Here is a 10,306-nt window from a genome sequence, read left to right on the forward strand (position 1 = left end):
AACCCCAGGCCAATATCATCCTGTGTCGAGTTACAACACAGTATCAGGAGATCAGAACTGATTAGCGCCGGATCCTGTCAATAGCGCAATCCGGCAAGCCTGTTTACCCTGTGAATGCCACTAATGCCGGACCAGGCGACACCTGCACGCTGTCCGCTGCAATCTGCATATGTCCTGCACTCCTGATTGAGATTTATGTGTCTGGCCGAGCTGATTGGGGAAAACTGCTGCAAATCCAGGTTATAAATAATGTGGGTAATTTAACTTGCGTTCTTTCATTGCTGGCAACACAAAAAGAAAAGTTACAAAAATTAATAACGTAAATAAAAGTTAAATCAGCGCCATCTTACCATGTATAACCTGAAGTGGAGAATTTCATTATATTTATGTAGTTGTCTGATTTTGTATTAAACTGTTTCTCAACGGTTGACTTTTGAAAAAAATTCGTTTTATATTTTAACCCCTTTGATGTATTCCCATTCGACCCACAACAAAAGTAGCGTCGCTGAAGATCGATTTCTAAGGTAACTGACTTTTGTGATAAAGTTTGGTCAACAGTTACTTCCTCGTATATAAAACTGGTGAAAAAGGACCTCATGGTAGCTGCCGAAGCGGCCACTTCAAAAAAATTGATTTTGATTAAAAAAAATATTGTCTTTGTGGTGATTTTTCACAGTTTTAATAAAATGTTTACGCCTTTCCAAAAAGCTACATTTTCTCCGTAATATAAAACAATTAGTGCCATATTTGAGCACTATTTACGCATTGCCGCAAACAATGTAATATACTGCGTAGTTCCATTTAGAACGACATCCAGATGCAGAACAATTGCAGTTCGGGCTGGAGCCGGGCTATGAAAAACGAACTGCATAGTGAGTAAGGAATGCGTGGAATTTAAATCAGCAAAAAGAACGCATAAAATGTGCAGCGAGGTCTCCATCGCTTACATCAGGGGCTATTTCTGTGGCACATCTGGACTCTGATGTTACTTTGTGTTGTCAGGTCCTCTCCGTTACTTTTTATATAGATTCCTTCACTACCTCAAACCGCTTTTTTGATTCGGTTATTACCATACCGATTGGGCATAATTAATTGAATAATTCTTCAAGTGATTCATTTTTTTATAAGGAATACACCATTTTAATGTAATATTAATTTTGTATGTGCATTATTGATTATATTTGTGTATTAATTGAAACAGTATAAATTAAATTGGTTTATGCATAAACAAATAAAAATCAGCTACGTAGTTCTAAGTTTAATTAACATTTTTATTACACTTGTCCAATGATTGACTACTACTTATACTGTAAATAAAAATATTTTCTATAAAATAAACCTTTAACCGGAGTAGAAAAGGACTCGATAGAATGTAAAACAATATTAATGACATAAATGGACAGACTGGCGGGCAGATTTCCTTTTATCCTTAATCCACAAAATTAGTAGAGTTTTTTTGGACCAATAAGAACCTATCTACCACGTTTTAAGTTACCACGTTTCAAGTCTGTCAGACCTTTTTGTTGTACAGAGTTATTGTGCAATGTGGTAAGAAAACGCATGAAGTACCCTTTGACCATTCTACTTCAAAATCAATTCAGTTTTTATTAGACTCAGGAAAAACTAACCTATACACCAAGTTTTAAGTCTAGGTACTTTCTTTTAACGCACATATGGAAGAAGGACGACGACACGATTTAAAGAAGGTCCTTTGGGGTCCTTAACCCATTAGTGCCCAGGAACTTTTTTTTTTCTCAGATTTAGATTTTTCTTTAATATTGTAAACAAATTAGTCCTATAAAACACCAAATATTTAGGTGTATTAGGCTCAGTATATACTTAAATGCTATATTATGAGGTGCCAACAAATGTGGGCACTGGGCATACATGGGTAGGGTCAAAGTTATTAAGCAATTATTAAAAAAATACAGAAGTTAGTGGTTTAGGTTAGGTAAATAACCACTACAATTGTATCATATATTCTGTTTATTTTATTACAAAATATATAAAAACCATTAAGGATTAAGAAAAATTAAAAAATGTTACAAATGGCAGGACTATTTACATACATGTTGTCAAGTTCAGGATAGTGAAAGTTTTCAAAGCATTTTATATGACATTCAACAAGACACTGTTTACACTTTTTCCATGTGTTCTTTCTACAGAGGCCACATCGTATTTGTGTCGGTGTTAGTTTCCAGGACATGAAGACTGTTGGAAAGCCGCACACTTCTTCAACCCGTTCTTTTCCAGTGACAGACACACGGGAAGCTCTCTGACGTTGTGGGGTATATTTCTGGAAGTATGTCTGCCCAAATATGTCTTATAAAGGACAGTAGGTCTTTGGGATCTTCTCTTCCTTTTGGGGTGAGCCTGTATAATTGCCAAGCATTATTCATTGTAGCATTTAAAAGGTACGCTAGAAGTGCCCAATACCATTTCCGATTTCTAATGCCAATTCTATAGGTTGATATATTCTGGTCAAGTTGATCAACCCCACCCATGTAAGTGTTGTAATTTATGATACAGGCAGGCTGTTGAACATCAACTTGACGCTTTTGCCACACGACACCATCTCTTGGACTTACCCATGGGCTGTATGCCACATCTTGTTGAAGCAACAGTTACAACATTGTTGTCATTATACCTTACCAAGGTGATACCTGTTTTTTGTTCAGTAAGTTGATCGTATGAACCTCGTGATTCCTTTTTCAAAACAGTTGCTTCCTTGAGTGGGGCATTTTCAACTCGGTTAGCCTTTATTGTGCCTGTAGCATCGTGCCCCTTTTCTGACAAATAATCTAGTAGTTTTAAAGAGGTAAAAAAAGTTATCCATATAAATACTGTATGTCTTGTTTTGAGACAGTCACTAAGGATATCTATTACAACTGAACCACCCACTCCAATTTCAGGGATGGTGTTACCTGTTTTCTTACTTGGTATGGTTCAGCCTGAATCAAATACCCCAGGCGGGTACATACACACCAAACTTTGTACCCAAACCGTATAGGTTTTCCCGTGTATATGCTGTTTAGCACCATGTCGTCCAAAGTATGGAACCATTGATTCGTCGATGCTTATATTTGCATCGCCAGGGTAAGCTTGAAGCCATCGTTCATTCAACATATTCCACAAAGGACGTATTTTGGCAAATTTATCTGAGACATCTAAATTTGCATTATCACAGACATTAAAATATCGAAGAATCTCTTCAAACTTGTTTCTGCTCATAGCTTTTGACACAGTGTCATGATGAGTGTCCGGAGATAATTCCCAGTACATCCTCTTCCGTGGTACAATACAATATCCACTCAGAAACAATATTGCCATGAATATGCGCATTTCTTCTATTGAAAACATTAAAAGATTCATTACCACTTTGCAAGGCATAATATTAGTACTCTCAACAACATGTTCGATAATCTCATTAGTTAAAAGTTTTTCAAACATTTCTGTTGGAGTGAAACCTTTTTCGAGCCACGAAGGCCTTTCAAATTCCCTCTCAGGCTTATTAGGAATGTCAACATTATTCCATGTTCTTTGTTTATCTGTTTTTGTCTTTTTTCTTGCATTTGACTTGTGGGAACTCGGTTTTTGTTTTAATTTTTTCTTTTCAAACTTGGGAGCGACTGAGATGGAAGGTATTGTGATTGATTTATATTGTTCACTTGTAAAGATTGAGAAGTGCTTGGTTCTGTAGGTATGTATTGTCTTTGTAAAGAGTCTGATTGTACCGATTTAAATGTAGACACAGTTGCTTTCGGAATTACAGTTTATAGGTAATGAAGACTCGCCGCTTAGATTGTTATCAACTATGTCTTGTTCTGTACATACATCTACTTGTACAATACCATCATTTGTGAACTGTTTTGCCTTTAACTCTGCGGCTCCACGCAGTTGATTTCCTGTGAAGTGAGTGAAGTCGGTGTCGCCATCGTCACCGCTATCCTCATCACTCAATAGAGGGTTTTCAGGCGGTTGAATAAAAACATCAGCCTCCAGAAAGTCGACTTCATCGAATAAGGCAGTGACTTCTTCAACGTTTAACCTGTTAAAGGAGCAAAAATATTACATATCAACCATAAATTTATATCATGCAAAACAATAGTCTTGAATTCAAAGAACTCAAAACCCACTGATCAATCTTAGTTTTTACGTATTTAAAAAAATAAATGAATCACATTTTTACAGTTACATAGGCCTCTATTTTTACTACCCAGTGAATCATAATTTTACCAGTTTGATTCATGTTATATACCATTAAATAATAATAAAACACCACCAGCATATATGCCCAGTGCCAAACATATGTTGGCAGATTGATGAAAAAATACCCCTACTCTCTTGTGCCCACTGCCAACAAAAGTGGGCAGTTCACTTTAACTACAAATTATTCTTACAATTATTTGAATTTAAGGGCTAAACTATAAAAACATATTAGTTTAAGTCTATGTAAAAGCAAACATAACATTATGATTTTATAAGATTGTATTTGAAATATTATAGTATTACTTACCAGTTGTTTTGATCCATTGAGGTTAGAATACACAACAAAACAGAGCTGTCATTTGTAAAACAACTGCCAACTACAGTACACCAGGTGCTTTTAGTGAGTGCAGAGTGGCCAACCAGAATATTCCAGCACCAATTTCCCTCGATAAATTTTTAGTGTATTGTGACGTATTTTAAAATGCAGCGCCCACAAAAGTGGGCACTGGGCACTAATGGGGTTAACAATGCACAACTGCAGCCCGTGATCTATCATTATTTTATGTGCTTTTTAGAAGGCGATTGGAGCATAAAAATACCCTTGGTTCGCACATGCAATGAGGAAGCTGCATAAAGCTGTAAATCCTATGTAGTTTATACGTGTGGCTCTTTTTCAAAAATATAGTCAGTTTCATATATTTCATATATATTCACATATACTAAAATTGGAACGATACAGAGAAGATTGGCATGGCCCTTGCGCAAGGGTGACACGCAAAAAAGAAAGATTAAGTGCTTTGTCGAATGTTTGTTTATATTTATTTCACTCAGTTCGTAATATGTTTACTAATTAGTTGACTAACTATGTAATTAAATAATTATGCTAGTCACGAACACGACAAGTTCAGAACTCAAACACACTTCACACTAAAAAGGCGAAAGAATGCCTGGTTCATTTTGTCTGGACTTCAAGCATTTTTCGGGTATGTTTAATTTCTTTTGTTTCATTTTTTAGTGGCAGTCCATTTCCGCACTTTTCGAATTTTACGTACATGTATATAGTTACTTTTTCACCTGACAAAGAGGATAGATTTAAAAATTCGAAACGTTGCGTTATACATTTTGTAACAAATAACGATAGCACCTTCCCTAGGTGGACTCAGTTAGTATGTACTAAGAACAGAACTGCAGACCACTGGACTCGGCTGGTTATGTCCAACACGTGTTGTTTATGTCTGCCCCCGAGTTCATCATCAGTACATCTCCAATTCCCATACAGCACGTGTCGGCGAAGCGCGTTCACCAATTTCTCGAAATCACTCCGCCACTCCGGGTTACTGGATACCGGACAATTACAAATCCGGATTACGTATCAGGACGGTAATTACGACGAGAGTACGGGGAGAAGATCGCGTCTTGCGGTGAAACTCTCGGGTTTCGCTACGTGATCTATTACGTGCTAATAAGTCACTTGCTACCCGAACGTGCCTCGTGCTGTCTCAGCAAATCATCAGTTTGTGGAATAGTTTATCGTGTTTGACATTCCCGCACGTGAGTTACATGCTGCAGCTTTTTTCTGTATTACTGGTCTTGTTTCTTTTATATTTCCTTCATTATATTTTTCTAATAGAATAAAAAGTACAAAGTTGCTAATCGTATGTCAATGTTTATGAAGCACTTTTGAATTATTACTGAGAAATGACAGGCTGGAAATAGGTATTACGCAATAGTTACAATTATTGTTGCAACCGATATTATTAGCTCGTAAATTAAATAACAATTTTTTTTAAATTTACAATAAAAGTACGCCATTTTTAATTGTCAAGCATAGCATGGCTAATTAATAATTAATCCGAATTCTATAGACAATAGACTGATTAATTTTTAAAAACAGTAGTTGGTATTAACCTATAGACCTTTATATGATTGTCGTGTAGGGAAAACGTAAATGATTATTTAGGATCCTGTAAGATATTGGATTCTGGTCAGTTCTGTGTGGTTGGTCGGTGAGTGCAGACCTATTGTGACCTGTATTCCGCAGTTCAGTTTTAATAATTAGTGTTGTGCTTTGTTTTATGTTAATGTGCATGGAGTTGACACACAACATGGTTGTCGTTATTCCTGACTTATGCGTGTCACAACGCTCTGGTATAATTTGTTAATTTAAACCTAGATTGTAGTTATGCATTAGGTTATTTATTCACCTGAGAAAGAGATGAGATTGCAGATCTCGAAACGTAATGTTACTGATTTGTGTCACTGAATGATGGCAATGTCTGGTAAAATCCTGTTTCCATCACAATCCTTTCATCGTAAAACAAACTTCAAACAAAGAAATAAAAAAATAAAAAAAGTTATTAAAAAAAGTCAATACACAATACGAAGGGGGTTGTACAACAATATTAATACATCTTAGCCAGAGCTGGTAATAATTATTTATTATACTGTAACACCCTGATGTTATATACTGTTACTTTGCCTGAGACTGATATCGCTGACTGACCTTTTTAATTGATTTAGGGTTATTAAAAAAAATAGTATTGATAGCCCTGAAAATCCTGAAAAATTCATTTTGATATCACAAAGTACCCAAAATTATTTTCTTGGCTCCACGGATTCTGATAACCATGATATGACCTTGACTTTGAAGAGACGGCTGCAAAACTACAAATTTTGACCACATAACCACCTAAAAAATCCAAAATGAATTAGATTTAATCTGACACAATGATTAGTGTAATAAAAGCTACACTAAACCCTTCTCACTACCCTTCTCACCAAAAGGGTTAGATAAAAGGTTTAAAGAAGAATAGAAATAGCAACAAGTATACATAACTTTTGGTCTTCCCTGGTTAGACCAAGATGGGGACATTATCAAATAAAAAAACGTCAGAATTAATAGTAAACCAAATTCCCCAACACTCGCAAAACAATGAAAGACGTGTATGGGAGACGTATGTTTTACATAGGTACGACAAAGAATTCGGTATCAATTAAAATAGATTAACTTTATAGATTTTACTTATGTTTCTCAAAACTGTAATTAATTATACCACTACCCTAACCAAACTAACATATAAATTATGAAAAAAATAACAAATACACAATTTTTGGATATCACTAATAAATTGATGTTTTCCTTGTATATATGATAATACTTTATATATGTCATAGAATTTTACATCCATTTTCCACCACGACTGCCATTAATAATAAGCAGTTTAGAAACTATTCACTGATTTCCATAGCAGTTTTAAAAGGCACTTTACTTCTTATCAAATCATCCTCCTAACATCAGAAAATAATTTAAAAGCTCCACAGCTCTAAATACAATGGTACAACTTTTTGGTAATCCTCAAGGCGTAAAGACATAATTATTATTGTTTCAAAACGAGCGACGCGAGTGATTTTCTTGTTAGAGTTAGATATTAGAAAGAAGGCGTCACGATCTTTTACTGTAAGTGTATCAGTAAACTTTCCAACCTCGTGTCACAGTTCACGATTAGTTACAATTTTACTTCAGGAGAATACAAAACGTGAATCAAGTAGGGGATCAGAAATCAGTGATGATCAGATGATTAGAGGTGATGCCAGAAACATTGTAGTGACAATGGGAATGTCAATTCACCTCGATCACACTATATTTTAGATTTTGTAATCTAGGTGTCTCTGATGTAGAAACCATGTAAATTTCTCGTTTTGAGCTTCTTCGTCGTCGACTTTATTTCGATCTCTTCAGACGAACATGGCTCCAGATTCCAGGAGTCAAGTTTTTAACAGCATCAGATCCCAGACTCTGCACTAAGAGGAAGGTGAACTGTCGCTAACATCAACATTCGTATTAAATCAACCCTTCCCACCATAGCTATGATGTGTGTAGAACACAAACATTTTTTATATTATATCGATGTAACAAAAAAAGATGTTAAAATTAAAAAAAAAAATTAAAACCCCAATATTTATCTTTTTTAAAATTTGGTGTAAAATGTATCTTCTTACAACTAAACGAAATAAATCACTGTAGATAAATAAAATCTATATAAGATAAATAGATAAATAAATGTATATTCTTGACATCGAAATGTGAAGCACGATGTCCAAATCTATCGATGTGATGGCTACGAATTAACCCTTGCCCACCATAGATGGCTACACTAAACCATGGCTTTGTGTAAAACACAAAAAGTGCATTTTCAGACCGATATAAGAAAAATAGGCATTTAAAAATGGTAAAACATTACAAGAAATTGACGCCAAATTGTTTTTTTCTTTATTGTGGCGAAAAATGTGCCATTTTGCAACTAAACGTAGTACTGCAGTTAAATAAAAGAGTATATTCTTGAAATCGAAATGTGAAGCAAGATGTCTATATCCATCGACTTTGTGATGGCTACCCATCAACCCTTCCCACCATGGATGGCTACTCAAAACCATGGCCTAGTGTAGAACACATAAAGTGGATTTTCATTCCGATATAAGAAAAATAGGTTTTAAAACAATGCTAAAACATTACAACAAAGTTAAAACCTATATGTTTGTCCTTTTTAAATTTTAGTGAATAACGTATCATTTTCCATATCCATCGACTTTGTGATGGCTACCCATGAACCCTTCCCACCATGGCTACACAAAACCATGTCTTTGTGTAGAACACAAAAAGTGCATTTTCATACTGATACAACAAAAAAGGTGTTTAAAATGGTGAAAAAATAAAGCTTAAATTTTTATTTCTTTTAAATTTTGGTTGAAAATGTATCATTTTGTAAGTAAACGTAATACATCGCTGCAGTTAAATAAAAAGAGTATATTCTTGAAACTAAAATGTGAATCAAGATGTCCATATCCATCGACTTGGTGACGTATTATTCTCGAAGTTTGTGAAGTCAAAGTCCCTCTATCTCCCCTGGCGGTGTGATGGCCTCTTCACGGTACATGGTGGTGAGGGGGGGGGGTGAGCAGTGGACAGTTTGGGCTAAGTGGTGCTTGTACCGAGGCCTGATAACGAGGCTATCACTGCCGGGCGACGGCGGGGTGGAGGGAGGTGGACGTCAATCACCCACACAATGGTGTGATCAGGGGAGACCGGCGAGGGTGTGAGTGCTGACCGGAACTCTGGACACTACCGGAAGTCGGTCTAACCGGCCAGCAGCTGCGTCAGCCTCTACGGCATCTCAGCACATACACTGCGCTGATTGGCTAATGTTTGTCGGCAGGGTCACGGTGACACTTCCGCTTCCGTATTTCCTGACCTGGAGTTTATCGCCGGTCAGAATAAGTAGAAACTCCAGTGCCCGGTACTAGCTAACTCCCTTCCTCGGTCTTACCGCACAATACACGTAATCATCTTATCAGCAGCTAACACATTATTTAATAATTTTACTTCGCTAACGCTCAGCCACTCCAATTTTGCCAATAATTTATCTTTTACCACAAGGGAATAGTCTATCATTTCCATACCTTGGAAAAATATATGGAAATTAAAACTGAGCTCTTAAAAGGGAGTTATTTGCAGTTCGATGGGAAGCTTGACATATCCTTCAAATTGGATGAGACTCATCATAAAATCAATGTCAATGAAAACTCAACCACTTAAAATTCATTTTAATTGTCAGTTTCTGGTAGCATTTTTCCATCTGAGGGAGACAGCACAAGAAATTCGAGACAGCAGTGAGAAGAATAGGTTAAGTTTTATGTAAAAGTTTTTGCAAACCGAAAAATTAAAAATACTAAATCTGGGCTGCCTTTGAAAAAACAAATTAATTTGAATGCTACAATAGTGGAACATTATTATGAGTGTATCATTATTAAAGTGTATGTTTTCATAGTAACAAATTGTTAAGTAGTTTCTATGTGTTTTCCTTCTGGAAGGCGTTACACGAAATCATAATTTTTGAACAAAAACTTCTTATCGTTTAATAACATTTTATAACTTTACAATAGAAATCAATATGCTCTGACCAGCTGGTACATTTAGAATCGTTAAATGAGGTTTTATAACTATAAAACATTAGATTATAGATCTATTGTTGTGGTATACCTACTTCAATATGTGAAAGGAATTTTTAAAATTTAAGTAAACATACGTATGATTTTTGTT

General features: G+C 35.6%; 1 pseudogene; it reads left to right on the forward strand.

Moving 5' to 3' along the window:
* The first annotated feature begins 4,912 nt into the window (after nt 1–4,912).
* Nucleotides 4,913–5,011, forward strand: LOC124361590 (annotated as a pseudogene).
* Nucleotides 5,012–10,306: the final 5,295 nt, after the last annotated feature.

The sequence above is a fragment of the Homalodisca vitripennis genome, chromosome 4 (assembly GCF_021130785.1).
Source record: "Homalodisca vitripennis isolate AUS2020 chromosome 4, UT_GWSS_2.1, whole genome shotgun sequence".
Taxonomy (NCBI): Eukaryota; Metazoa; Arthropoda; class Insecta; order Hemiptera; family Cicadellidae; genus Homalodisca; species Homalodisca vitripennis.